Source organism: Spermophilus citellus, assembly GCF_964194105.1.
Source record: "Spermophilus citellus genome assembly, chromosome: 4".
NCBI classification, from domain to species: domain Eukaryota; kingdom Metazoa; phylum Chordata; class Mammalia; order Rodentia; family Sciuridae; genus Spermophilus; species Spermophilus citellus.
The window spans coordinates 114,415,952-114,443,330 of NC_138185.1; the positions used below are offsets into that span (position 1 = coordinate 114,415,952).

Below are 27,379 nucleotides of genomic sequence, written 5' to 3' on the forward strand. Positions count from 1 at the left end.
CAGCTAGAAACCTGGCAAGAACAAAGCAGGGCACTTTATGGCTCAGCTTCTCCAAGGGAAACTGATCAAAGTTCAACCAAACCCGAGGGAGACAACACTTCTGTTTTTGTTTTTATAGTACTAGGGATTGAACTCAGGGCCTTGTGCATGCTAGGCAAGCACTTTCCTCATCCCTTTTTATTTTATTGAGACAGGGCCTTGTTAAATTGCAGAGGCTGGCCTTAAACTTGTGATCCTCCTGCCTCAGCCTCCTAGTAGCTGGGATTATACTTCTGATAACTTCCCTTGGGAGCCTGGATGAGGCCAGCTCTGTTTCCTTCATCCCTGCACTGCCTCAAATCCCCAGAGGAGCAGGGTGACAGGGTCCCCTGATATCCTCACATACCAGGAGGCCCATATGGCCACCTAGCAGGAAACTGCCTGAGGGGCTTCCTATAGGCTGGCTGCTCTGCTGGGGCCTTGGGCTTGGTGCAGACCTCTGAATGTCCATCCGCCACACACACCTGCTGCCCTCTGCTTGGCACCAAGGTGCCAGCCACAGGTCCCCAGGTGTGCTGGGGAATCCAAGTCCCCATGCTGGCCCCAAATTTGTATCATTCTGCCTCAGAGTCTCCATGGAGGCCCCTCATAGTTTCAGCTGATGGTGAGGAAGGGAAAGGAAAGGTCCTTCTCCATGCCCTCAACTGACCCACCCCTTAGCTAGTGAGCACAGAGACAGCTCAAGCCTTGATAGACGACCAGGCTGTGGACACTAGGCCAGCTTCAGCAGGTGAGCACCCAGGAATAGCCAGATCCTGAGCTCTAATGCTCAAGCCATTGCCCTCTCTGGCACAAGGGCCAAGAAAGCAGTAGCAGGTCAGCCTGGCCCTGAACCCCAGCGCTGCTCACCAACCCGCAGGAGACCTGTGAGTGTGCCAGACTCAGCAAGGCGGGACAGCAAAGAAGAGGTGCCCGGAGCATGCTGGGAGACAGGACCAGCAACGGGCATCACCGAGCACCTTCTATGAGCTGTGGCCTTCTTTACAACAGCTCTACTTGCAAGGGAGGAGGTGGGCCAGGGAACACAGGAGGAAACGCTGGAGCCCGCCTCTCACCAGAGCACGCTCTAGAGAGGAGGGGAGTGCTTGTCCAGGCGCAAGGCAGGTTTTGTGCATGGAGCCTGTGCATGGAGCAAGTCCCTCCTCTTCTGTAAGCCTCAGTTTCCACCGGTGACCACGACTGCTCTCACGGTCTGGGTCCTAGAGGTGTGTACCACCCCTACCTCCCCAGGACTCCGCCACCGTCTCATGGAGTGAGGCCTTACCACTTCCTTCTACCTTCCCTTCTCAGGAAGGCTCTGCAAGGGCCACCCACCATAACGCACCAGTTCTGCCCAGACAGTTCAGAGTCAGACAGCAGCCTGTGAAGGGGTGTCACAGGCCTGGGAGGGTGGGCACTTCGTCTTCTCAGTTCCCAAAAAGCTTTTCAATTCAAGGCCCCCTCCTCTCGGTTCCCCTCACCCCAGTCAGCCAAACACCCCTCTGGGTCTCCCACCCCTCACAGGAATGACTAGGCCACCCGAGGGCCCAGCCTGACCAGCTGTCTCGCTCCCGGGTACCTGGGGCCTGGGTTGAGCTGACTGGTGGCACCTACTGGGCCTGGGCTCCTGGCCAAGGCTCCCAAATTCTTGGAGGCAGACTGTCACCTCTGGGAAGACTGCTGTGACCTCTCCCTCCTGGGCATCTAAACTTCAGCCCCTCCCCAGGCCTGAGAGGTGACCATGCTGCTGGTCAGCGACCCCCACACTCTCTAAGTAGGAAAGGTGGGGTCTCCGTCTTCTCTGTCTGCCCCGGCGCTGCATCTGTCCAGAAGGGTGCTGTGGGATCCCGCTAACACAGATGGAGGGGTGACACAAAATACAGTCTGCACACTGTCCCCACCCCACAGGAAGCCCGGGGCAGTGGAAGGTGGTAGGCAAGGACTTGGGTCTCTGTCGGATACTGAGAAGGAGCCCTTCTCCGGTGCCAGGCAAAGCCTTTGGGGTGGGCTCCACCCTACGGCCTGTGCACGGAGCTAGTCCCTCCTCTTCTCTAAGCCTCAGTTTCCCCACCGGTGACCACGACTGCTCTAGTGGTCTGGGTCCTGGAAGGTGTGTACCACTGCACAGCTTGAGGGTCCCTGACATGGTCTCATGTAGGGGGTCCCAACACTTAGGGCCCCCACAAACGAATCCTACTTTATTTATTTTTTGATATTTATTTTTTAGTTGTAGTTGGACACAATACCTTTATTTTATTTATTTTTTATGTGGTGCTGAGGATCGAACCCAGGGCCTCACATGAGCTAGGCGAGCGCTCTAGCTCAGCCCCAGCCCCAGCCCTTGAATCCCTATTTTAACGGGGAGTTTGAAATGAGAGGGTTATGGCTGCTTCATTTTGTCCTGTGTGGACTTATTTTCTACCTCACTTTAATTTTCTTTGTCATGAACCAAGGAAAACTGAGTTTTGAGGCTGGTCTGTGGGAAACGCTAATGGAGTCCAGTGACCTCGTGCCCCGAGAGGGTACAGAGTGGCTTGCCTGATGACACATGGCGGGGGGGGGGGGGGGGGGGAGCAGGGACCAGAGCTTCGGATTCTAGAGTTCTCCTCTAACCCTGCTCACATGAGCCAAAAGATTTCAGACTGAGACAGACCTTAGGCTGTCACCACCGGCCAGCTGTGCAGCCTGGACAAGTGAGCTGACAACCGCCCGACCGTGTTGCACGTGAGAGGCAGGGACTCCTGTGCCCCCCAGCCCCAGCACCTCCCCCACAGATCCACCAAGTCTTTTGCCCATAGTCTGTCTGGGCTGCTACTCAGGACACAAGGGGACAGCCTCTTGCAGAAGGATCCTTTTCTCTGTGGCTCTGAGGCGATGGTCCCGCCATCTCCCACAGCCATCAGCCTAATTAGGAACCAGCTCTTTAATTGCAAATAAATACCAGGGAGTCAGACCCGAGTGAACAACATCAAAGATGACCGAGCTCTGACCGAAACTCCGGCTCGCTACCCCCTGCTCACGGCCTGGCCTAGTTCCCAGCCAGACTCCAGGTCCTGCTGGGAGAGCTTGGTGGGGAAGAGGACAGGCGCTGGGTCTGGGGAGTCAGAAGTCCTGCCTGCTGGCCCTGATCCAGCAAGTCACCTCCCTTCTCTGGCCTCAGTCTTCCCCTCTGAGCAATGAGTTCATTACTTGAACTTGCAGCCCCAAATGCCTGTGATTTAGTTAATGTTCACAGCGGCTCCAGCCATAACCCCTAACCACGAGCCAGTCCAGATGCCCATCACCAGGGGGGTGGATAAGCGAAACGACGCCCAGCCACCCCGCCCCCAGCACTACTGAGCGATAGAAAGGAACAAACTAGTGAAACACACCACACTGAGGATGGCCCCAAGTGCATCCTGCGAGCGAGAGGAGAGCTAGTATCTGCTCCCACCTACATCAAATTCTTGGGTGGGCAAAGCAAGCTATGGAGATAGAACAAGGACAGTGTGGCTCAGTGGTAGAGCACTTGCCTAGCCCTGGGTTCCAGCCCCAGCACTGGCAAGAGAAAAAAGGAAGTCAGAACAGTGAAATCCCTGAGGAGTGGGATGATGGGAAGGGGCATGAGAGAACCTTCTGGGTGACGGCAGTGTTTGATACCTTGGGACGAAATCATGACCTAAACACTCAGCTGTGAATTTCATTGTTCCTGGGTCTATCCTAGAGTGGCCTCAGCAGGGCTCTGGGCGGCCAGGGGACCGTCAGTTCCCTCCCAGTGGTGCCCACATTCCTGCCACCAGAGGGTGGTGGATGCCTGTGTAGGGCAGAAGGCCCTGTCCCCAACAATAGGCCTTGTCCCCGGCACCGAATCCAGCCCCTCCAATGGCTGGCACGCCTTCCTCTTGGCCTCTCTGACCATCAAGGCTGCACAGAGCCCACCATGTAATTTTGTGGGGGTGCTGGGGCACCAAGGGGATCGGCTGCAGTCTGAGGGAGGCCAGAGAGCTGAAGTCCCAAGAAAAGCCTTCAGCTTCTTTGAATCAGCAGTTTTCTGTCAAAACAAAGGGCAGGAGCGTTCCTGTGTGCTCCCCCGTGGGCTGGGCTGCGTGCTCGGTCCAGAATCCTCGGCACACTGCAGCCAGCTTTCCTGTGCTTCCCCTGCCCCTCTGGCCAAACGTCCCTGGACTTGGCCATCCTCTGAATACACCAGGAATGTGCTCAGGTCAGTCTTGAAAAGCCCTAGGTGCAAAGGCATAGAGCACTCACAGGAGGCCAGGCTGTGCGCTCTTACTCTCCAGGGTCTGTCTGGCTGGCCCATGCCCACCACACTCCAAGTCTTTGCTGCTGCTTCATAACTACCTAGGCCACAGCAACCTCCCTCTCCCTCCTGGAGCCGGATGAATAGGCCTGGTCTGCCACAAATCAATGAGCCCAATACCAAGGCAGATCCCCCAGAGAGAGCTGAGAAGAGAAACTTGGGCTCTCAGATGACCAGAGAGGTTAAGTGACTTATCCAGGGTCAATCAGCAAGTTGGTAGTTGCGCCAGACAGGAACTTGGGTCTTGCTCTTCCCCTTTTCACAGGGTTGAACTGAGGGGCCTCCTGTCTTCCTGGAAAACTCCTTTCTTCTGTCCCATGTCATGCCTGTGGCTTCAAGTTCCTGTCCAACCGGCAGCTTTTCATCTGGGGCTCCCAGGCCTGGGAATAATTACGTGGCCCTGCATCTGGTTAACCTAACACCCCTTTAAAGCCTTGTTTGCCCATTAGATAAGTCGTTTTTGTTATCAAACCTAGAGGAGAAAAGGAGTTTCCACTTAGCCCTCCTTTGTCGTTTTGAGTGGCAGAAATGGCTTCAGGTTTTCCAGCAAGTCGGAAAGGCGCAGCATTAATTAGAAGCTTTCTTTGCTGGTCAAGGGAGGGGACGCCAGTGGTTTACCCACCGGGCTGCAGCAGCGGGGAGAGAGGCATGTGCACAGGGCCATGCTAATGGTCAGCAGCTTAGAGTGAGCCGCTCTGCTGAACGCTGGCCAAGCTCGGCCCAGCTGACAGGAGTTTCCTCTCATTTGCTCCCACCCACCCTCCCCGCCCCCACCAAGCCCCAGCACCTCTGGCTCCTAGAGGAAGCTGGGCTTCCAAGAGGAAGTTCCTAATCGGTCTTCACATCACGGGCGGTCTGGCCACCGCCGCTGCTGCCTGCACAGGGCCCACCTCAGGGTTCTTGATTTGCCTCCCAAGGCCAGGTATGGAACCCAGGGTGCTCTGCCCCGACTGCCATCCCCAGCCCTTTTGATTTTGACCCAGGGTCTCCCTAATTGCCAGGGCTGGCCTTGAACTTTCCATCCTCCGGCCTCGGCCTATCTATTTGCTGGGATTAGAGGCGTGCGCCACCACGCCTGGCTCAGGGGACTACGCTGGTGCCACAATCCAGACAGCCCTCAGCTGCTGTGCTGGGGGGTGCTACTCCCAAGACAGGGAGTGTGATGGGACTGGGAACAGAGAGTGACAGCCAGGGAGGCGGCGGAGGAACGTGCAGTCCACGTGGCTGAGGGGCAAAAATTAAAGCCCCCAGAGGTAAAGTGGCTGCCAAGGTCACAGTGGAAATGAGCAGTACATCTGTGACCAGTGGGCATCTTCTACTCAGGGCTGGATTAGGAGCATGGGTTCTGCCTGTCTGTGAGTCTCAGCTCTGCGCTTGCCAGCTGTGAAATCTTGGGCAGGTGGCTTCACCACTCTGGGCCTCAGTTTCCTAAACTGCAAAATAAGGATGCAATCAGTGGCTTCTTCACTGGGGGCATTGGCATGAATTTCAAGTGCATCAAACAATGCCTGACTTAAAATAAGCACCCCGTAAGTTAACAGCTATTACCACCATGCAGACTTATCTCTCTATATTATTTGCACAAATTGTATAATAGACTGGCTCAGCCTGTACAGTTCATAAGAGGATTCCCATTAGGTAATAACACCCACAAAGATAAGAGGTGCCAATGGAGCTGAATATCAAGGAGAAATAACAATAGAAATATGAATAATGTAATAATCCCATCAACAGTTAACAAACCTTTACCAAAGGCCAGGCAGAGCATGAAGCACACTATTTATTTATTTATTTATTTATTAGTACCAGGTATTGAACCCAGGGGGCATTTAACCACTAAGCCACATCTCCAGCCCCCTTTTTAAAACAGATATTTTATTTAGAGACAGGGTCTCACTAAGTTGCTGAGGCTGGCTTTGAACTTGCAATCTTCCTGCCTCAGCCTCCCACGACTCTGGATTACAGGCGTGAGCCATCACACCGCGCTTTAAATGCACTTTGTCAACATACTGCTCATCCTATCATCAATCTGTTTCAAGATGAGGGAGCTGAGGCCCAAAGGTCAGGTAACGTGCCCAGAGTCACTGGTTAGGAAGCTGCAAAACTAGGACTTGAGCACCTGTTAGGCTTAGAGCCGGGACTTTTGCATTACTCCTGTGGCTGCTACCTGTGGGCTGCAAAATCCCAGAGGCCATGAGGGTTACTTTATGGTCACGAAGCTATAATCATCCAGCCATGTCCAACTCCAGACTGTCACGTGGGGGCCACTCAAAGATGGGATATTAAGAGGGGTCTTCTGGGCTGCGGGTAGAGCAGTGGTAGAGCACTTGTCTGGTAGGCTCAAGGCTCTGGGTTTGATCCCCAGCACCCCCAAAACAGGGGGTCCTCAGCGTTGGCTGTCTTGACACCCTCCACCTTCCTGGAGGGTCCCGGGGCTCTTCAAATACCCCCAATCCCTAAATGCCCTCTGTGGCCCCTCGTGCAGCCCTGTGAACATATACATTTTGGGGCTTTCAAGTTTAGTTTCTCTCTCACACTCAAAAATTCCACCCCTTCAGAATACAAGAACGAGCATTTTCTAGATGTGCACCAATAAAGAACACTGGTCTTGGGAAAGGCCACGGGCCCTGGCTGGGTCCCTGGAGGGTGGGAGGTACCTGTTGCTGGGTGCTATCCGTTCACTCTCCCTTCAGAACCTCACGAGCCCCCCAGGGGGGATGGGAGCCACCCCGTTCATAGGGCAGACCCCAGCATGGAGGCCACACAGCAGTGCAGCCAGGACCCGCCAGCACCTTTTTCCTGGGCCCTTCATCACGCTTCGTCCCTCCCTCTGCTCTTCTGTGTCCCTCAGAGGTGCTGCCCAGAGCGGTCTAGGAGCCATCAAGGGTACAGTGACGGTCGCTGGCTGGGCTGTAAGTGGCCTCCTTCAGAGGGAGAGACAGGAGAGGCCCTGCGGAAAGGCCTTCCTTTCAGCCTTGGCGCCTTGACCCTGGCGGGGTATTGGCCGCGTCTCTGATTGAACAAAGTGTCGGCCTGGCTGCCGAGGGTAAGGTTTCCATTCTTTTATCTCGTGCAGCATTCACACAAATCCTGAAAAGATGAACTTGTACTGCAGCCCCGACACAAAGCAAGCTCTGCCCAGGCCCCAACGCACATTCCTGTTCAGCGGACCCTCCACGGGAGCCCGCCAGCCCTGCCACTCCAGCCAGAGGACACCTGGGGCCTGCCGTCCACCTGCGGCGCCTCATCCTGCCCTCCTGAGATGGCTCCCCTCCCGCAGGGCTGCTCCAGCTTCCCCAGGCCCAGGCAGCGTGGCTTTTCTGGCCAGGTTCTGCAGGCCGCTGAGATCCAAAAAGCCACACAGAGGCCGGGGACTGAGGCTGGCATCTGAGTCACCTCCACCCCAGAGCCAACCGATCAAACTACTCCAGAAACTCCAAAGGAAGCCCCAGCAGCTTAGGGACCTAGGACACAGGGCAGGGAAGCCCCTCAGCCTCCCGGGGCGGGCGGGAAAGCACCCAGGTGGGAGGAGGCAGGGAGGGCAGAGGAGTGAAGAGCGAGAAATGCCTGGGAAGGAGACAGAGGGAGGCCAACAGCTCGTGAAACCAGCCCAGGCTCCCAGAGGGAACCAGTTTCTGCAACAAAAGCCTCTGAACTTTGCTCCGGTTCCAAGGCCTCCTTGGTCTTATCGCAAGTCAGATGCTGGGCATGTTTGTTTGTTTTCTTACTCAGAGACCACCTGGGGTGGGAAAGCCGGGCTTTTACTGCTACCCCTGGAAAGATTCTGAAATAACATGATATTTGTGTGAGAAGATGAAGCGGGGGACCTCAGTCCCCAGGAAGAGGTGGTAGTTGTGAGAGGGGAGGGCCCTGCGCTGCTCTTGAGTGAACCGTGCAATTCTCTGGTCTTGGGGGCTGTTCTAGGGTCAGGCTAAGCCTGGGTCCTCATCTCAGGCTTTCACAGCTGAACCTCACCAACTGGACCCAACCCTGGCTTCCTTGGTGAATCTAGGCCACGGAGAACAAAACTGGCCCTTTGGGGGTTCAGCTAGGGACAGCCTGGGAGTGGAAGGGGTTCAGGACGGCTAGTGTGTGATAGATGGCAGGGGGCTTCAAGTTCCCACCCTGCAGACCCCCAGAGCTGGAAGATTCAGGGCCAGCTTTGTTTTATGATTAAGACGGAGACAAGACCTCCATTTTCCTTTTATTTCTCAAATGCAAATTGAGTTTTATTGGCAAATCTCCTGCCTCAGACTTCTATTTAGACCAATATAAAGCCACAAAAAGCTAAGTACCTAAAAATTGCCTTCCCTCAGTTTTAGTTCTCAGGGGTCACCGCATCTTACATGGTACAGGAACACTGCAGAAAGTGACCGGGGTGGGTCCCCATCTTTGCCTTTCCTCTGGGGGACTGGGGACTGGGGACTGGCACCTAATAAAGGTGCTGTGAGCAATGGAGTGTGAATGACATCTGACATCCAAGGGCTGGGGAAATTATCTGGTCCCCTTCCCCATCCATACCCTTGAAAAAGGCACAGCAACAATACTGTTCCCGCTTTACAGATGACACCACGGGTGCCCACAGGCTGGGACAGTAAGGCAGTGGGGAGAAGCACTGTCCCTATTGCTACCTCTCATGAGGCGACCCTGCTTGTGGAATGTCCCATGAACTCACTATACAGACACAGGCTTGTTTCAGTGGCAAAAAAAAAAAAAAAAAAAAAATTGCCTAAAGCCTGGCCGCGCCTGTCATCTTGTCTGGGTGGAGGTGGGTTTCATTTCTCTGGCTTTTGATGTCCAAGAGGGTGAAGGAAGAGAGAGTAACAGCTTTAAGTGGAAGAGCCAAGGAATGGGGTGGCAGAGCTGGTTTTCGTATTTGCAAAAGCTCTAAAAAATAAGTCTCATCTAAGCCCAGGCTGCTCTTTACCAACCAGACCTCCTTCGGTGTGAGCTTTGCAAGTCAAATGCACCTGCCTTGATTTACACTAAAGATGAAGTTGGGAATAAATACTTCAATATTAAAGTACCAGACGTGGGGCATTCAATTGTAAAATAATTCTTGCATGAAATTCTTTTCTTTAAAATATCCCCTTATAGCACAAAGATACACAATCCACGCCTCTTGGGTGAACGCAGATGCCTACATGCTGGATTTTCTTAAAGCGAGGGTTGCTTGAATCGTTCTTATATGTTTCTGGAACAAACAGGAGTGCTTCATAATAAGCAAAAAGCTAATATTGACTGGAGAGATCATTAATCCACAATTAAATACTAGAATTTGCTGGAGAAACTACAGTAACATGAGATTTAAATGTTCTCTGCAAAAATGTTGCAAAATGATTACTGGCTTGGCAGCTCCTGGCCCTGCCACAGTGACCTGTCTGCTGCTCGCGGCTGTGCTACTGTGCAGGTGAGTCAAAGCTGCCTGGCACCAGGCACGCCCATGCCCAAGCTCCCAAGCTGCCTGGAAAAGAACGGGTTTGTTTGATAGGGGCGCCAGGTGCAGCAGAGGGAGGGTGCTGAGTGGCTCATCCATCCCGTGGGGCCAACCCCACAGAGACCCTGTTTTTGAGCCACACCTCAAACCCAAGGCCAAGCCTGGTTCCCAAAACAAGAGGAGGACAAGCATGGTTCTCTCGGACCTCATAGCCCAGGCAAGAGAGTGGTTCTACCTGCAGATAGATAGTAATGGAAGGATGTTCTCTCTGACTGGAGCGTCTCCCCACTCTCCAAGTCCACTCAGAAATGGCCCCATTTTAGGTTATGGAATATCGGCTCCGAGAGGCTGGGGGGCTGCCCCAGGCTACTGAGGCGGTGGGTCGGATCTCCTTCCACTGCCGCCACCTTCCTTCCGCCAGGCATTATAGAGGAAGGTAAGCCATCTCCTGGGAACCGGCTTCTATTCCTCAGAGTAATTCTTCAGTCTGTGTCTGGACACACAGGGGCACCCTGAGGGACTCAAGTCAATGTGGCAATGATGGGACAGCAAGGGTCCTGTTGGTCCACTGTGCTGCTCTTGGGTCTACTCCCAAGCTAACAGTTAGGGTTTGGCTGAGGTGTTCCCCCAAAGCTCACAGGTGAGACGATGCAAGAAGGTTCCGAGGAGAAATGATTGCATTGTGAGAGTCTTGACTCAGTCAGTGAATTAATCCCCTGATGAGGTCAGCTAAGTGTAACTGAGGTGGAGGAGGTGGGAACTGGGGGTGTGGCTTTGAGGTATATGTATCTGGAGAGAGAGTGGAGTCTCTGCTTCTTCCTTTTTTTAAATAACTTTATTTATTTATTCATTTTTATGTGGTGCTGAGGATCGAACCCAGGGCCTTGTGAGGCGAGAGCTCTACCGCTGAGCCACAACCCTAACCCCTAATCTCTGCTTCTTGATCACCATGATGTGAGCTGCTTCCCTCAGCCACACTCTCCCGCCATGATGTTCGGCCTCACCTCGAACCCTGAGGAATGGAGCCACCCTTCTGTGGACTAAGACCCCTGAAACCGTGAGCCCTCAAATAAACTTTTCCTCCTCTATAGTTGTTTTCATAACAGCCGTGAAAAAGCTGGCTAAAACACTCACTTTTCAGCAAAGAGCGGCATCTGCCTCATTTTCCATGATCCAGTTCATAATCCTTGATTTCTTCTTGAAAAGATGAAAAAGCCCAAGGAGACACCTAGGCTGAACCCAGACAGCAATGCCCGAGTGCCTCTGGGACTCTCTTGCCCTCTGCAGAGTAATTTGCAGCCACAGGGGCCTGTGTGACATTGGGAGGAAGGGGTACCTTTCCTGAGTCACAGGGAAGCCTTACAGGGCTCTTGTGGGTCAACCCTAAGCAGCAGCAGGCACCTGGCAGGTCTGGCAGTAGCAGAGACTGATTGCAGGTGTCATTCCTCCAGCCTCATCTCCAGTCCCCACCAAGCACCTACTGTCACCATATCCCATCTCATTTAACACCAAGAACAATCCTAGGAGGCAGGTATAAACTTATAGAGGAAATGAAGGCCCCTGACCTGATAAACCAATAAACCAGAATTCAAACTCAGGGTAGTGGACTCCAAAGCCACTTCTACTTCTCACCTGTTTAAAGTTCTGACAGGCAGTCAGCACAGTCCCACTCTCTGAAGTACCAGTGTGACTGGCACCTCCCCCCCAACCCTTCCTCCTCACCTCCCCATGGGCACCTGTGGCCCTCAGGTCGTCAGCATCTGCATTCTTAGAGCACTGGCCCAAGTGGGCCCACTAAGGAGGATCCTGAGTAACAGCAGCATAAATCAAGGCCATTGTGAATTTCCCTTTTAGCCACAGGCAGAGTCAGACCTCGCCTTCCCCCACTGCAGTTAACCACCACTCTTTGTTCAGTGTATCTCCCGGCTCCGCTGCCTGGCAGGGGGCCAGCTCTCAATTATTAATTAATCTGGGAGGCGCAGGTTGCATTCCTGGCCACCTCACCACTTCCTCCTCCGGGCGGGAACTTGGGAACTCGAAGGCCAGGCACTTTTAGTTACATCAAGCCTCTTACGACATCCCAGCCCTGTCTGTGGCCACTGCTGCAAGAAAGGACGTTGGAAACCAGAGTTAAAAATAACAGCAGAAAACCCCAACACTCAGAGGTCACCTTTCCTAAGTCGTCCACAGGGCCAACCCAAGCGGGTGCTACCAACCTGTATGAAGTCACTATATACCTCAGTTTCCTGGTCTGTGAAATGGGGATATGCACCCCCCATCTCCCTGGCACACAAAAGCTGAGGGGACAGCTGCAGCTTGGGCTTTGTTAAAGTCATCCCAGGGTCTTCAGGGCCGAGATGGAAACATGCCACCTCTATGGGTCAAAACTTTGGGAGGCCTTTGCATGGGTAAAAAACTCAAGAAACAGGGCTGGGGATGTGGCTCAAGCGGTAGCGCGCTCGCCTGGCATGCGTGCGGCCCGGGTTCGATCCTCAGCACCACATACCAACAAAGATGTTGTGTCCGCCGAGAACTAAAAAATAAATATTAAAAATTCTCTCTCTCTCTCTCTCTCTCTCTCTCTCTCCTCTCTCACTCTCTCTTAAAAAAAAAAAAAAAACTCAAGAAACAAGCTAACCAGCTTGGTGTGTACCCGGATGACAACCAACTGGGAGAGCAGAGCACAGCTCTCCAACACCCCCACCCTACACACCCCTGCAAGCCAAATGGAGAGCCCCGGGGCTGGGCAGTATCTTTAATTCCCAAAGGTAATAAAGGTCTTTTTCCCCCTTTAAGGTACAGGATAGAATGGGCACCTCATGTCAGCAGCAATGCTGAATGGTTGATGCTAGCTGGATCGATGTCAGAATCAAGCCAGGAGCCAGACATAGCAACACATGCCTGTAACCCCAGCAACCTGGGAGGCTGAGGCAGGAGGATCGCAAGTTTGAGTCCAGCCTTAGCAACTGAACAAGATTCCACCTTTAGAATGAATGAATGAATGAATGAATAAATAAATAAATAAATAAATAAAATTAAGCCATGATATCAGAGAAGGATAACTGTTGTAACAGAAGCAACTATGATATCATAAGCAAGGATGAACATCAGTTGCTGCTAGAACTGCCATCGAGTGTCCTTTTGGTCATCTTTCTCCTCTGGCCCCATACACACCCCTCAGTATCACCGTCTCCCCTGGAGTGTGCACCAGACCAGTCAATCTGCGGGCTCCAAGGTCGAGGCACCCTAGAGTGCAGCTTAGGGAAGGTCTCTGTGTAGCAGGGTATTGGGGGCAAATCCAGGGCCTCACACAGGCATACAGCCTCAGGCTTCAGCTACGCCATGTCTTACGTCCACTTGTAACCTGATAAGAGAAATGATATAACCAGAATCTTTCTATAACATTAATACTCTGGGGAGCAGGGGGGGAGGGACACTTTCACTTTGCTCCCCTTCCCCCAAACACTGAGGCTTCTGGATAAAGCACGCACACTGCCAAGATGAATTATTGTGCATATACAGTAAAGTACCATTAATTAGGACTCATAAATCTAGAGTTTATAATAATTCCGAAAGCAGCTGGGTTGCAGTTTAAAAAAAAAAAGTTTTGATAAACAAATGCAAAATATAAATAAGGCTCAGGAGAACTGTTTATCCTACTAGCTCTGTATAAACAATGGGCATACCATTACAAATCGTTCCTATGTTCCCTTAAGCAGATCTCTCAATGACCTCTAACAGGAAACATCACCGGCCGGCACCCCAGCCTATGGTACTTGAAAAAAATCACAAAACCTGATTTCCTAGGTACTGCCCACCCCGCAAACGGCCTGAGCTGGTGAGGGGTCCTCAGTCGTCTATGTTGTCTGTGTATTTGGACAAAAATGTCCCTGGGATGGTAGAGCCTCCTCGGCTATCCTCTGGCAAGCAGTGGCTGCCTGGGAAGGAGCCGTGGCCTGTGGCCGTGCATGCCAGCGTGCCACCCAGCTATCTCTGTCTGTCTTAAAGAAGCAGCGTTCCTAAGGCATTCAGCCAGGGGACCCTGCCAGCTCAGGCGTTTCCCAGTGAGAGCAGGCAAGGAGGGAGGGGCCCACCCGTGTGGAATTCCTTCAGGCATCACTGCAGTGGGCAACCAAGGTCACCTGCTTGTGGCCTCCTGGATGATTTACAAATTAGCTTGGCCCCCAGTCTTCTCCCTGTGGCTAGGCAGCATGCTCCACTCGGTCACACCACAGGTGAGGACAGGGGCCCTCAGAGAAGTGCAGGGCGTGTGGGGCGAGCTCGTGAAGCCATCAGCTGAGAGGGTGCCCTGGTCCCGGCCCAAGAGGGACAGACTGCAAGGCCCCAGAGAGGCGGGCAGGGGGCCAAGCTGGAAATACCAAAGGCTGCTCCAGCTCGAGGAGACAGCCCTGCCAAGTCGGGGAGGCGGCACTGACTGACGGGGAACTGGCAGGTTCCGGCTGGGCGGGTCCCTAAGGGCAGGAGCAACCGCCTGTGTCTCTGGGCACGTGGGGGCTGGAGCCCAGCCAGGGAGACCCAGAGCCGCCAGTCTCCCCAGGGTGTCCCTATTCTGGCGCTACCCCATGGCCCTCCAGCCTGTGGACCCCTGAGGAAGTGGAGCCCCTTCAAGTGGCGCGCTGACATTGGGCAGGGAGTGGGGCCCAGCCTCCAGGCCACAACTGCTCTGCTCCCTCCATTGTCCATCACCCAGCTCAGGAGGTGCTCAGCAGAGCCCCGAGACTGGTGCCCAGGGTGGCCCCCGAAGCTGCCTTCCTCAGGGGCATTTCAGACATCTAGCTCACCAAGACGGGGATCCTGAGGTGGCAGGGCCTCCCTGCTGTGTCCCTGGGGGTGGGGACCATCCTTCAGGGCAGGGAAGCCCAGGGTGTTGGTGGACACCTTTCTCTCCCTCCCTGTACCAACTCCTCTGCCCCCTCCCCTTGAGCTTCAGAAATGGCTATCAACAAAAACACTGAGGTCCGGCTGGCCACAACATGTGCCACCAGACGGACTTCCTGGCAGGGATGCCTTCCTCGGCCACGCTGTTTGATGGGAAGGCTTCCTCATCCATCGTGTGCAAGCCAAGCTCCCGTCTAGGCCACCTGTCCCCTTTTCTGCGACACTCACACTAGAACAGGCCGACCGATGCGCTTCTTCATCAAGACCCACCAAGAGCCACTTCCTCGCAGGTGGCTCTTCCTGGAGCCTGGCCATCTCAACTTTCCCAAGACCCCTCCTGTTGGCTCGCAGAGCCACTCGGCCCAGGCCTCGAACGTGTGGAGCTCCACCCGGAAACCCTGGAAGCAAATTCCCTGAAGGGAAAGAGTGGGTAGGATGTTTTCAAGAACCACTCATTGTGGGTTTGGTTTCCAGCCAACAGAAGTGCTCCCGGACGTGAGAAGAGCTTTGCTTGGGAGGCTGGGCTCTGCTCTTGCTCCATGAAGGCCTACTGTGTGCAAAGACACACCAGCACGTGCTCATGGGAGGAATGCATGGTTCTGTGGGAAGTGCTGGGGCTGAGGTGTGGAGAAAATCACAGGCATGTCTAAGGACACCAGGGAGACTCTTGTTTTTGCAAACACCATTCCTTCTGGTGAGTTCCAAGTTATTTAGTGGGCTATACACACACTATTGTTTCCCTCAAACCAAAATAACCCTCCCTCCGACTGGAAGAGCATCATCAGCATTCCTTGCCGCTGGCCCACAGCAGGCAACACTAGCCGGGCCTGGGCTAACTGCAAGCCTGCAGAAAGCCCTGCCCCTGTGGTTCTGAGGTGCCTCCCTGCTTCCGGCTCAGAATGGACTCTATCATCTGGAGAATCTGCCCACCACCCCAGTGGGTCATGTGAGAATGTCTCAGGGAAAGACTCTTAAAAGTACAGGGTGCTATGGAATAGCAACAGCATGCCTTTTTCAAAGAGAAACCTGGGAAATCTAAAGGGTTTGGGGGGAGTCACTGTATGTCAGGACTGGAGGTCATTTAGCCCAACCTCTCCCCTTCACAGAAAAGGAAACTGAGGTTTGGAGAGCAGAAATCACCTGAGATTACCCCGCAGGGTGGGGCCTCCCCACTAGCTGTCCCTAAGGAGGGACCCCTGTCCCCGGTACCACCAGGCCAGAGGAACTGAGACAAACACTCCTGACGAGCTCAGCCAACATGAATTATTTTTGCAAAACCGTCTGTTTGTTTGTACTTGTGGGTAGCAGGGAGCACGGCCTTCCTTGCATCGCTGTCGGAACAACTCCCCGCCTGGGCCTGAGAAGTGACCCGCCCCGGCTGGCCGGCACCGCCACGACTCTCAGGCGAAGGATGTGCGTTGCAAAAATGGGGCAAAGTTTCCTATTCTGAAGATAACATTGTAAGACACAGGAAGTCTGCAAGCAGAGCCTGCGTTTCCAGAAGGCCTCTGCACACCCGCTCACAGCCACTTCCATTGTACAGAGTTTCTAGAGATTCTGGGGCTGAGGCAGGGGCGGGGCTGGGGGGTGGCATGGGGACAGTGCTGGAAAAAGCAGCAGCCACAACCCAGGTGAAGTCCAGGGAGGGGCTTTCAGGCCCCCAGGCTCAGGGCCCTCCAGCAGCAGGGCAGAGGACTCTTCTCTGAGTCCCGGGGTCTTTAGCTTCCTTAGCCCAAAAATAAAAGGGTTAATACAGCCATGGTCCTCCTATTTGGGTCCTTGTGTCCAGATTCCCAGGCCCCACCCCTGGAGATTCTGATTCATGGGTTCTGGGTGGGGTCCGAGAATCTATGTTTTTCACAAGATTTAGGAGGCCCCTTTTCTGGCTCTGATAGGTCACGATGGCAGAGTGAAGGGTTCTGCAGCCTGGCACGGGGGTGGGAGACCTGGCTTCCTTGACAGAGGAATGACAGGGGCAGGAAGGAGACCAAACCAAGTTGACTTCCTTGCATTAGACAGCCGTGGTCATCCCAGCGCCAGGCCTGGGAGACAAGCTGGGAAGGCGACATTCTGGAGCCACCGCGGATGGCCCTGACTCAGTGTGTCCGGGTGTGTTTGAGGACAGGCGCTTGGTACAGTATATACACCTCCCTGTGGGATTTGGAATTAAGGACATCAGTTCAAATCCCGGCTCTGTCACTTTCTAGCTGCATGTCTAAGATGAATGGTCTTAGCCTCTCTGGGCCTCTGGTTCCCGTCTGTAAAATAGGGTTGACATGAATTGTTGGAAGGGAACTAAAACACTGCTAGCTGATATGCCCTGTGAGCTCCCTCTGTGCCAGGTACATCCGTTCTCACAACAACCCATGAGGTACATGGTACTGACTGTCCATTTTACTAATGAAGAAAATTTACATGGGAGGAAACTAGGACCTCCTGACCCCTCCACACTGGGTTACTGGGATTCGTGCATCCAGGTGGACCACGCAGGAAGGCTCCTCACCATGCCGCCTAGTGCCTGGGCGCACACCACGCTGGTCTGTATGCACACCAGGAGACCAAGACACCTCGCTGCTGCAATAGACATGTCCACAAAAGAGCATTATAAATGAGGGCAGCAGAGCAATACAAAGACCCAAACTCCCGCTAGGGAGAGAGGATGGCTTCCTGATCCCAGGCTTGAAGGTGGAGAACAATGGATAGGGGGAGGCAAAGGGGTTTCCAGGTGTCAGGAGTGGTGTGGGCCAAACTCACGGGCAGAAGAGGAGGCCCCGAGAGTCTCCTCTGCTTGTTCCCAGAACTGTAGAAGGGCTAGCAAGGGAGAGCGCACAGAGGCTGCTGGGGGCAGATCTTGCGAGACCTCAAATGCTCCTCTAGGAGTAAGGACTCATGTTGTGTAATGGGCACAGCCAGCCACTGCCAGGGGCTGAATAAGGAGCGGGGGACTGGAACAGTTCCCCTATTTCATGTACTCACACTCAACCATCAGTTCAACAAGGATGAGGTCCCTGCCTGCAGCTTCCTCTGGATCCCACCTGGTGCCAACAACTGCGTGTGATTAATACCAGAAGCCAGGGATTCCATGGGTGCAAACCCCGGGAGTGTTCTCAGCACTCAATGCTAAGACAGAACTTCTCTTCCTGTACTTTGTGAGGGCCCTTTCAGAGGTATGATACCCTATCAAGTTTAAAAACCCCTAAGAGTGAATGAAGATCCAGCAAAGCTCAGTAGGACAGGGGTCTAGCTCTACACGTGCAGGTCAACAAGTTTACCGTGGTGTTCAGAATCTTTTGTCTCTGCTGGATTTGTCAACTTGTCAAGGCACAATTATAAAGCCCCCCTTATCTGGGGTTTTGTCAGATTCTTTTTTTTTAAGGTGTAAATGGACCTTTATGTGGTACTGAGACTCAAATCCAGGGCCTCACACATGCTAGGCAAGTGCTCTACCACTGAGCCACAACCCCAGCCCCAAGATTCTTTTATTTACTTATTTTTGCAATGCTGAGGATCAAACCCAAGATCTTGCATATGCTAGGCAAGTACTCTATCACTTAGCTGTATTCCCAGCACCAAATTCTCCTTTGATTTTTATCCATCTTTGATTTTGATATTTCAAAGCTCTGTTTGTTGATTGTGCAAAAAAAAAATTAACTAATTAATTTATTTATTTTGGCATTGGGGATTGGACCCAGGGGCACTTAACCACTAAGAAACATCCCCAGCCCATTTTGTATTTTATTTAAGAGTCAGAGTCTTGCTAAGTTGCTGAGGCTGGCTTTGAACTTGTGATCCTCCTGCCTCAGCCTCCCTAGCTGCTGGGATTATAGGCATGTGTGCCACAGCCCGTGGGCCAAAGATTCTTGATAATTAGATCTTACTGATAATTTTAGCTTTGATCTACCATGGGTACAGCAAAAGCCAAAATTGACCTGCCCCTGGTTTTTGTAATTAAAGTTATTGGAACACAGCCAAGTGTTTTTTTCATTTTGTTTTGTTTTGTTTGGCTTTAGAGACTGAACTCAGGGATGCTTAACCACTGAACCATATCCCCAGCTCCTATTTAAATATTTTATTTAGATACAGGGTCTTGATGACTTAGGGCCTTGCTAAGTTGCTAAGGCTGGCTTTGAACTCACAATCCTCCTGCCTCAGCCTCCTGAGCCACTGGGATTATAGGCATGTGCCCGGCCAAGATCATTTTTTAAACCTATTATCTATAGCAACAAGGTTAGTAGTTGCAATAGAGGCTGTGTGGCCTATAAAACCAACAAGGTTTACTATCTAATCCTTTACAAGGAAGTTTGCCCATGACCTATGTAAAATATTCCTGTTTATTGCTTTTAGTGCTTTCTTGCTTGGAATGATTTCATATTGCTACACCTGCTTTTCTTCTGTTTAGCACCCATGGACACAGGTTGAATAACCCTTATTCCAAATGCTTAGAATCAGAAGTATGTCCGATTTTTATTATACTAGAGATTGAAGCCAGGGCACTCTACCACTGAGCTCCATACCCAGATCTTTTTATTTTATTTTGAGACAAGGACTTGCTAAATTGCCCAAACTGGCCTTGAACTTGCGATTCTCCTGCCTCAGCCTCCAGAGCTGCTGAGATTATGGGAATGCAGCCCCACACCTGGAGTGTTTCAGATTTTGGAATATCTGCATATGTATCTTGAGAGATCTTGCGGATCGAACTCCAATCTAAACACAGAGTTCACTTGTAGTCACATCTAGCCTGAGGCGATTTTATACAATGTATTTAGAGTACTGTGTTTTGACTGTGACCCATTCATATGAGGTCAGGGGTGAAGTTTTTCATTTGTGACATCATGTAAGTGCTCAAAAAGTTTTTGATCTCAGAGTGTTTTGGGATTAGGGAAGCTGAGCCTGTACCTCCTTTTCCCCAGCTCTTTCCACCTTCCTGTGTCCTTGGGTTTAGGTGAGTCCCTCCTGGCTTAGCATGGAGCTGGATTCATAAAACAACCCATGAGCCTGTGTCTTTTACTCGACTATCTGATGCATTCATATTTTCTGCTGCTGGTGTCTGGCCTGCCCCACTGCTGCATGTTTTGCTGATATTTCCATCAAGTTTTAAGGTCATTAACTCTCAGGGAAAATGTGGGGTCAGGTGGGGGAAAAGACACTTCTCCTTTATCAGAATGATTTGAATTTTCTATAGAGGATGTACGATATTATGTGTGTCATTGCATATTATTTCATATTTAATGACAAATAAAGAGAGTTTTAAAGGACCAAGAGTTGTGAACATACTAGGATCCCTGTGAAGAATCCCTCAGTCAATCCAAGCTCTGGCCACACTTTCCTCCTACTGTATACCCCCACCCTCATGAGGACAGAAGCACCACCGCAAGGCTGCCTAAGCTTGTGCACTCTGCTTCAAAAGGGGCCCACGCCCCTCTCAGCCAGACTAAGAAGCCAGCCCCCTGGTGCGCAGAGTGAGCCTAAGTGGCCATCCCATCCTGGCCCCAGGCAGGCCACCACATTTGTAGAGAGCCTAACCTGCACCCCACCTCCACCCCCTCCCACCCCACCCCCATCCCCACGTGTCCACATTCACGCTGCTGCTGCTCTGTTGTCCCGCCAGCACTTCCTTAGCTCTGTGGACATCCTGGCCTCCAGGGGGTGTGTGCGGAATGTGGTGCTCAGGCAGGCCCAATGCCCACTGCTCTCCCACTGGCCCCACCTCCAGAATTTAGCCCTTTCTAGCCCTCTCCAAAATGTCAGAGCAGGCAGGACCTCAAAAGAGAGGGAAAAGGCCCAGAGGGGCCAGAATCAGGGCAGACCAGTCCCCCAGGAAAGGAGCCAGTCTGGGGGATCCTGATGAACTCCGCAGGAGCAACCAGCAGGGACACAACCAGGCGGGGCACAAAGGGCCCTGGGTCAGCCCTGCCAAGGCATCTCTGGGTCACTGCCAGCTCCCCTAAGCTCTCCCCCGGATCACTCTCTCCTGAGCCCATGTGAACCTGTCATTCTGGCGGCTCCTTGTTAAGGAAAGGGTGGCCAGAGGAGGTCCCCAAATCCAAAGGGAAGGGACTTCTGTTGTGTGTGACACAGATCTCAGGCATTGGAGACCCTGGCTTCACTCCTGTGGAGATCTGTGTAGGGTGCACACAGCTGGTGGCGCCTGAGGATTTTAAAAAGCATTCCCAGGGCATGCGCTGTGCCTCGGGCTCCTCACAACAGCCCCCTCCAATACGGTCTTCCAACAGTTCTCGGACACAGGGCGTCACCTACACTGTGTAGAGAGGAAACCCAGGCTCAGGAGTCACTGTATCCAGGACAGAGAAGCCAGTCAGCAGCGGAAGCCCCACCCCCAGCCCCCAGGGTTCTCCAGCACTCAATTGCCTCAGAGTAGATCAGAGGCAGAACTTCCCTTCCAACACCTGAGGATGAAACCCAAAGCTCCCTGCAGGGGAAAAGAAATGACCCCAACTGTCCAAGGCAAATGTCCTCTTGCCCCACCCTCACCTCATGCAGGGACACAACTTCGGCCTCTCACCACTCTGTTCCTAAGTAGACTGGGACTGGGGGCAAGTTATTTCTCCACTCTGGCCTGAATTTCCTCAAACCAAGGGGACTGAACTATAAGACGCTCTGGTGTCCCTTCCAGCCCCACCAGTCCAATCCCACCATCACTAAGCCCCGCGGCGTCTCCAGTGGAAGGTCCTGCCTTGTGTGAAGGACCCTCCCCTCTGGGTACGTGGGAGGGGCGGGCCAGCCGAGCAATGGAAAACAAATATTTCCAAGGCATGGGAGAAGGCAGCCCTGTTGGCATGGCAGGGCCGGCAGAGCTGCCGAACTGGAGTCCTGAAACCGTTAAAAATAGGAAAAGAAACGGTACAGTTCACATATTTTGCAAAGCTAAGTTAAACCAACATCTGCAAAAAATATCCCTGTTAAACGGAATAGCAGGATTTCATTAAGTAAATTGCAAGTTGGCAAAAATTCTGAAAGAAAGGGGAAAAGCCACGGGCTGGCCTGTAATTTAAACCTTATTTTAACTGTGACAGCATGACTGCAAAGGGCTCCTTTTCCAAACGAAAGGAAAAAAAATAAAATAAAACCTAAAAAAAAAAAAAAAAATTTTTTTTAAGGCCTCCTGCCCTCCCGGACACTCCCTCCCTGGCTCCCAGGGACCCACGGTATTTTCAGTAATTATAGTGTTACCTAGTTTTCCCATGGATACAACAAATGGGGGACAGAGAGAAGGGGGAGGTGAAGGGAAGAGAGAGGAAAAAGTGAACACACATACAAAGTCACCATTGTCACCTCTAATTAGGCTCCCCACCGCCACCACCTAAATGGCTTGAAGCACGGAACCCTGGGAAGCTTTTCCTTCCTGCAGGAGGCCTTTCTGTCCAAGCCCACTGTGGGTGCCCCTTGCAGAGGAGGGGAGAACACCCCTGTTCCTGGGATGTTCCTGCTCTTCATCTCTACAATGGGGCAATATCAGCAGCCGCTGCCTACACCTCGGGGCGCTGGCAGAGAGGGGCAGGTGACAGGGAAAGCACCATGTAAGACCTAGGTGAGCACTGCAGGGCCCAAGGACAGGCCGGGAGCTTCTTGCCCTGGAGCCAGGCAGGGCCACTCCTGTAGGGAGGTAACCTGGGATGTCTGCAGGGGGTGGTGTGGGCCTGTGCCAACCCTGCCCGGTGTCCTCTACCCAGCAACCAGTCCCCCCACTGAGAGCAGAAACCCTGGGCCCGCAGCAGCCCCTGGGGTACCTCCCGAGGCCCGTCCACACTTGGTGTGTCTTTACCAGGAGAGCAACATGCACAGAAGAGATCATCCACGTGCTCCTTTATTTTGAGTGCTGGGGAGGGAACCCAGGGCCTTGAACATGCTAAGCAAGTGCTCTAGCCCTGAGCCACCCCCTCAGTCCTGCTTAGTTCTTAAGGTTTTTTCGCATCGGTGGCAGGGAAACACACACCCCTCTCCCATTCTTTCTCAAAAAGACTCGTATTATAAACCTCAGCATCTAAACTAGATAAGAGCAGCCGGGTGTGAGGTGCACACCTGTATCCCAGCCACTTAGGAGGTTGAGGCAGGAGGATCATAAGTTCAAGGCCAGCCTAGGCAACTTAGTGAGACCCTGTCTCAAAAGATAAAAAGGGTTGGAGATGTGGCTCAGTGGTAAATCATCCTAAAGTTCCATCTCCAAATAAATTAGATAAAGCGAAGCTAACCCATCCTTCATGGTTTGTAGCAGTGCCTGAAAGAGGCCCAGCCATGGGGTGTGACTTGGTCCTGGCCCTGGAGTGGGAGTGTGGCCCGATGTTCACACTCCTGGGGTCTGTGAGTCCATGAGGGCCTGTCTGGCAACTTCCTGTAACCAAGCAGGATTTCTGCTGGATCAGAGTCCTGCAGTGATTCATCAACATGGCAGTGACCCTCTGAGCCAGGCCATGATCTACCCTCGACACACATAAAAAGCCTTTGAAGGGTAAGGACAGCATTGGAACCAATAAACAGCTCCTTTCTACATACAATGGATCTGCTTGCAGGGGAAGGAGGAGAAAAGAAATGAAGATGGACAATGAGTGTGCAGTAATCTACAGGCCCAGCAAGGGAAAGGCACTTGTCCAAGACCACACAGCAAATAAGCAGCATAAGAGGACTGCAGATAAGAACAAGGTAGCCTATGCCAGCCCCAACTGCAGTCTCATCTCCTTGGCGAGGTGAAACACACTGCACACTCAGCCCACAGAGCCTCCCCTCGCTCCAGCTCCTTTGCTACTTCTGCCAGGAGCCAAAGCCTCATCCTGTCCTTTGCATGGTCATCTTCAATGCTACCTGGAGTTACGTGTGCTTTTCTCTGAGCCTCAGGGAACCCATCCATAAAGTGGGAATTATGACTGATCAAACCTCACCCTCAGATGGTTAAAAGTATTGTGAGAGTCATTCTCGTAAAATGCCCAACAGTGATGAAGAGCTAGTGAGCACTCATTCTGCACAACCCTGCAACACCCTGCAGAGGCACTTAGAGAAATCACGACATGGTATGAAAATGAGCCAGCTGGGCGGGGTGGTGCACGCCTGTAATCCTAGCAGCTTGGAGAGGCTGAGGCAAGAGGATCATGATTCAAAGCCAGCCTCAGCAACTTAGTGAGGCCCTGAGCAACTTAGGGAGAACCTGTGTCTAAATAAAATATAAAAAGGGCTGGAGATGTGGCTTAGTGGTTGAGTACCCTGGGGTTCAATCTCCAGGAAGGAAGGAAGGAAGGAAGGAAGGAAGAGCCAAATGACCCCTACACACCTGGTAGCATTAATACTAAGGAGTGGGAAATAAAATAAGTACGTGCATTTATTGAGCTCCTATCAAGGACCACTGTGGTTCTTCCTGTCAGGGGTGTGTACACTGTGTCTATGTGCAGGTGGGATGTGGTCAGCAAGGCTGCCTGGAAGAAGCCAGCATAGGCCTGGACATGGCCACCTGCAGTCCAGTCTTTCAGCAGCCTGGCACAAGCCTACCTGGTCCCCAGGTGATGTCACCTGGAGCCTGGCAAACCTCTGACCTTTTTGCAAGTGAGAGTTTGAGCTTGACCCTTGCCTTTGATTTAAGGAGAGCATAGGTCACCCCATTAGTAAAAGCCACAGAGGCTGAGGGAGCCTGGGAAATGCCACAGTCAGGCAGACTGGGGGCGGGAAGGTGAGAGATGCCCCTTGTGTCTGGGGATGTAATGACAGAGCCCATCCCCGGAGCGCTGAGCATGTGTGTTATGAACCCCTCCCCTGGGCAGGACCTCTACCCAGGAGGATGACCACCATCCACGTGTCACTCATGACAACTGAGCCAGGACTTCTTGAGCTCCAAGAACCCCTCACCCTGCCCTTGGTGGCCTCAGCCGTTGAGGGCAGTCAGCACAGGAAGCTGGGCGAGGATGTGAGCCTGCGTGGCCCAGCTGGGCCCCAGGGAGAGGTGTCCTGAATCCTTCCCCCAGCAAGACCCTGTTCCCACAGATCTCCAAAGACTAATGAAGATCTGTAGGGCGTGAAGAAAAAAAATGTAAGGTTTCTTCTTCAAGTTCAATGAGGATCTGTGGGGTGGGGAGGTCTAGCCGTGCAGGGTGGATCCCACTAACCATTCTACCATGGTGAAGGGCCAGAGGAGCCTCAATCATCACTCCAAGCGTCCTGGCCCAGTCCCTAATATGGTTTTATTGGTCCAGCCACTCCTCTTCCCAGAGCCTTGGCTTCTCCTTTTGTGGTGCTGCAGATGGAACCCAGGGCCTCATGCAAGCCAGGCAGGTACTCTACCACGGAGCCACACCCCCAACCCGGAATGGCCTCTGGAGGTCCATGTCATGGGACACTGCTTGGCCCTCATATGTGTTCACGGCTGCCTAAGAGATCTGGGCAGGAGGGGGGGGGGATGGCCTGGCTCAGAGGCCCACAGAAGCTCCTGGCTGCTGGGTGACATAGGGACAGGCTGTAGACCATCCCCACTCCTCCCTGGGCACACCCTCAGCCTCATCAGGTGTCAGGGCCATTGTGGGAGACGCACAGGAGGCTGTGGAAAAGGGAAAGGAAGATAGGCTTTAACACCTGACCCCTGCGACCCTAAAGAAGCCGTCTGCCCTGGGTGGGTGGGGGGGCCACCAAGCTCACCTGCTCAAGGGCAATAATGAAGCAACCTCCCGGGCTGTCTGTGTGAGCACTCGGTGAGAGGAGCACGTGGTGCTTAAGGCACGCAGCACATGGTACATCTTTGGCAAATGCTGCTGTGACCCCTGTGCCTGCTCCCTGCATGCCCTTGCTGTCCTCTGCCCAGGCTAAATGTCCTCTCCCCAGTGAAGGCTTTCTACCCGCACCTGGTCAACTCCCGCCAGATGCATCGGCAATCTGTTCAGGTCCTGATGACAGACGTCTGTGTTTCTAATTAGGGATCTGCTTCCATGACCCTCCGAGCGGACTGAGAAAATGACTAGGGCAGTATGCAGGGCCATCTATCCCAGCGGAAGAACTCTCACCATGTCACACGGTAAGCCAGGGCCAGCCCTGGCTTTGGAAATGCATTCTACGCTGCAGATTCTTATGGAAGGAGCGGGAGGAGAGGCAAACTCACCATCCAGGTCCACCCCTGCTCCGGGTGTCACAAAGTCACTGTGCAACCTGGGAAGTCACTAGAGTCTCTGGGGCCATTTCCTCTTCTCAGCAAAACAAAGATCTGGACTGGCCAATTGCCAGACGCCTTCTGGCTCCGCCATGCTGCTCAGTACCCGGCTCTGAGCAGGTACTGGGGATGCAGAGCCCCGAGCAGGAGCCAAGTTCCAGTGAGTCTGAGCACCTGCCACAGTGACCTGCTAGAGAGGGGTGAAGGCCACAGCCAGAGTGGCCAGGTGACCTCTTCCTGGAGGGCCTCCTCCCTGTCAAGCAGGCTTTGTGATTTGCTTTGACCTTGACACGTGGCTGTCCCATCAGGAGAGCAGTGTGAACAGCGGCTCAGGAGACCTAGCTAGGGGCCTTGGTGTCCTACTGTGGAAGCGGCAGCTACACACACCTTGTCCCACCACTGTCCCACCACCTTGGCTCCTGTCGGGAGGGTCCCAGGAGGGTATGTACTTCCAGCCTGTGGGTAGGGCAAGGGAACCCGTGTTTCGTGAGTGTTTCTATGTACAGTCACCAGGCACCAGGTGTGGTACTGGGCTGTCACTCAAAGGCTCAAAATTAGCTGGCGAGTACATTGAACAGCATCTCCAGAGCCAAGGCTACGGACAGCTGGGTGGGACTGGCACTGGCTCTCATTTTCTGATTCTGGAGTAAGAAGAGAAGTGAATAAGATCTGACCTTCTAAGCTAGTCACCACCACCACCCTCGATTACCCACCGGATGGGACATTTTGTAAAGTGCTTTTCCCCAGAGCTCCTCCCACATAGACCTGGCTCCTCACTTGTTCTCCCAAGAGCATGAGCATGCCAATGTCCTCTCTGCTTAGAATATATTGCTGCCCTAGGACACCAGTGGTGGGGTCTCTGAGCCACGCGGCCCTGGCACACAGAGGCTCAGTCAACACTAAGTTGATGAACTGAACCAAGACCCCGTCAATGTCTGCTCAGCCCTTGTCAATCAGTGCAGAGGCTGACCCTGTTTCTTGTCTGAGGCCTTGTCCTGGCCTTTGGGGCTGGCTCTGCTAGAGTGCTGGACAGGGTCAAGAATGGATACCCAGGCAGGGTGCAATGGTGCACGCCTGTAATCCCAGTGGCTCGGGAGGCTGAGACAGGAGGATCGAGAGTTCAAAGCCAGCCTCAGCAAAAGAAAGGCGCAAAGCAACTCAGTGAGTTGTCTAAATAAAATACAAAATAGGGCTGGGGATGTGGCTCAGTGGTCAAGTGCCCCTGAGTTCCACCCCCAGTACCCTCCCAAAAAGGAATGGCTACCCAGGAGCAGTAGACTAAGACCCCCCCACCCCCGCTGCCTTGCCCTTAGGTAGGATAACAAGGTGAGTCCTGCAGGGTTCAGCTACAACTGGCCACAGAGGGAACAGGCCTCAAGATGCACCTCCCTCTGGTCCCTTCCCCATTCTCCCCCTGCCTTTCCCTTTTTTGGGATCTGCTCCTGGGAACACCCAAGTTAAGAAAAACTCCCTTGGCACCAAACAAATCACATCATAGCCAACGCCAAATTTTCCTCGAGAGATGGGGAGGGCGGTGAAAACAGGATTTTGACTTATCTGCTTTGTGCCTCTGCAAGAGGCACAGGCCAGG

General features: G+C 53.0%; 1 protein-coding gene and 1 long non-coding RNA gene across 5 annotated transcripts in view; both read right to left on the minus strand.

Moving 5' to 3' along the window:
• The window catches only part of SMAD6 (SMAD family member 6), a 75,415-nt gene that overhangs the window by 2,122 nt on the left and 45,914 nt on the right, over positions 1-27,379 (minus strand). The window lies entirely within an intron of this gene.
• Positions 12,783-14,654, minus strand: LOC308647752. Its single transcript, XR_014021698.1, has 2 exons — positions 13,895-14,654; positions 12,783-13,116 (listed from the first exon to the last, which is right to left on the minus strand). It is a non-coding gene; the product is annotated as an uncharacterized lncRNA (long non-coding RNA).